Source organism: Salvelinus sp. IW2-2015, linkage group LG20 (assembly GCF_002910315.2).
Source record: "Salvelinus sp. IW2-2015 linkage group LG20, ASM291031v2, whole genome shotgun sequence".
Classification (NCBI taxonomy): domain Eukaryota; kingdom Metazoa; phylum Chordata; class Actinopteri; order Salmoniformes; family Salmonidae; genus Salvelinus; species Salvelinus sp. IW2-2015.
The window spans coordinates 4,480,190-4,482,622 of NC_036860.1; the positions used below are offsets into that span (position 1 = coordinate 4,480,190).

General features: G+C 43.9%; 1 pseudogene; it reads right to left on the reverse strand.

Annotated features, from left to right (window-relative positions):
- Positions 1 to 1,399: 1,399 nt before the first annotated feature.
- Positions 1,400 to 2,433, reverse strand: part of LOC111981283 (BAI1-associated protein 3-like) — a 41,332-nt pseudogene continuing 40,298 nt past the window's right edge.

Consider the following 2,433-nt stretch of genomic DNA (forward strand, 5'->3'; position numbering starts at 1 on the left):
AAGAAGCCACTTCTCTCCAGGAAAAACATCAAGGGAACAGACTGATATTCTGCAAAAGGTACAGGGATTGGACTGCTGAGGCTTGGGTACAGGTAGTTTTCTCTGATGAATCCCTTTCGATTGTTTGGGCTCGAAAAAAGCTTGTCCGGAGAAGTCAAGGTGAGCGCTACCATCAGTCCCTGTGTCATGCCAAGTAAAGTTCTGAGACTCCATTCATGTGTTGGGGTTGCTTCTCAGCCAGGGAGTGGGCTCCCTCACATTTTTGGCTAATAACACAGCCATGAATAAAGATGGTACCAACACATCCTCCGAGAGCACTTCTCCAACCATCAGGAACAGTTTGGTGAGAACATGCCTTTTCAGCTTGGATTGAGCACCTTGTCATAAGGCAAAGTGATAACTAAGTGGGCTCGGGGAAAAAACATCGATTTTTTGGGTCATGGCCAGGAAAACTCCCAGACTTAATCCATTTGGAACTTGTGGTCACCTCAAGAGGCGGTGGCAGAAACAAAACGCACAAATTCTGACAAACACCAAAGCATTGATTATGCAAGAATGGGCTGCCATCCAGTCCAGGCTGAGGCCCAGAAGTTAATTTGACAGCATGCCAGGGCGGATTGCAGAGGTCTTTTGAAAGGAAGGGTAAACACTGCAAATATGACCTTTACATCAACTTTCATGTAATTGGTCATAAAAGCCTTTGACACCTTATGAAATGCTTGTAAATTATACTTCAGTATTCCCATAAGTAACATTGACAAAAATATCAAAGCACTGAAGCAGCACTTTGTGGAAATTAATATTTGGGTGTCAGTCTCCAAAACTTTTGGCCATCGACTGTAGGATTACTGATCTCAAATAGCATTCCTGTGAAAATATATATAATTTTTTTAAATGTAAGATTAGCAGAGCTAGCCTCCCGTTTAGGCATCCCCACCAAAATCACAGGCACAACCAGACGTGGAATTGATTGGACAAAGCTTGTGTCAGTTACGAACATTTCCTAGAAATCTTCTGCCTGCAGCAAACGTAGTGGATAATGCTAGCAATAATGGTAAACCAAGTGCAAAAGCGCATCGTAAACCACGGATCCTACTATGCGCTTAGTTAAACTGTCGTACCCCATGCAGAACCAAAATAGAATCTGTTTACTAGCAATTTTGTAAAACGATATAAATGTAAACAAACACTGTACTAGCTTTTAAAAATGGTTAAAAATGATAGTTTTTTCGGTAGTTCTGGCATCCGTAGCTCTATGAATTTTTAGGGTTTATATTTATCATTCTTCAGCTTTTTTACAAAACAGAGGCGGGGTGGTGTCATTGTTATTGTTTCAATTAAGGATTATACTTTACTCTCTACTCTATGGTCCTCTCTCTATTCATCTATGTGCCATCTCCTAGCATCTACAAATGGTGTCCTCTGTCATGAAGATGCCAGAGACGAGTGCCACACCTGAAAGAGACAGACAAGATCTTAGACAGATGGACTCAAACATGATGGTGAGGAACCCTGCACGGGATTCGTCCCAAATGGCACCATATTCCACAAAAAAAATAACAGCTTGTCTGGGGGCTAGAGTCACACACGTGGCAGCCAGCAGGCCTGCAGACCTACTGCTGAGAGATCTTCTCCAGGAAGTACTGCTGATCAGCTCAAGGACGAACACTTGTTCAGCCTCAGCTCCTCGTCGAGAGCCTATAGGAGAAGCAGTGGGGAGGAGGCTGCGTCGGAACAGCTGAACAACCCCACTAGAAAAGTCTCTCTACCACGGGTCAGGAGCATTAAGTAGCTAAATGGTACATAAACCCTTGGTGCTCTCACTTGTAGTCGACATGGTTTTCAGATCTTCTATGGCAAGTCCCTCTCATCAGCATAGAAGAACTGCACCAGGAGCCTGAAAGGACATTGTGGTGGGGAAGGTTTTCAGGTTAATGTTCTGATACTCTGCTCTGTACGAAGTCTGGCATGACTAGCTAATTAGCGGTGTAATATAACTAACGCTTTTGTTGAGCATATGTCAGAGGATAATTAGCAGACCGGTAATGTATACTCGCTGACAGCGTGAAGCCCAGTAGGAGAGGAGATCACCATGGAACACACCACAATGTTCTAAACCCACGCAGCTTTGCATTTTCTATGACTTTTCATCCAAATCTGTCCGTGTGTCCCTTGCAGCTCTGTGCTCCATTAGCTACAGGAACTGTCACATTGCAGTCTAGTGGGGACTCTCCTCAGCAGGGACTGGAGCAGCCAAGAGCACTGATGAATATCAGTGTTCGTTGGTAGGAAATTATACCACACAAATAATTAGCAAGGATACAGTAGTGATGATGGTGAAAAGGATGAGGAAGAAGTGGAATAAGCCCATGTGATTTCTCTGGGGTCTCTGGGGTAGAGAGAGAGAAAGAGAGAGGAGAGACAGACACACTG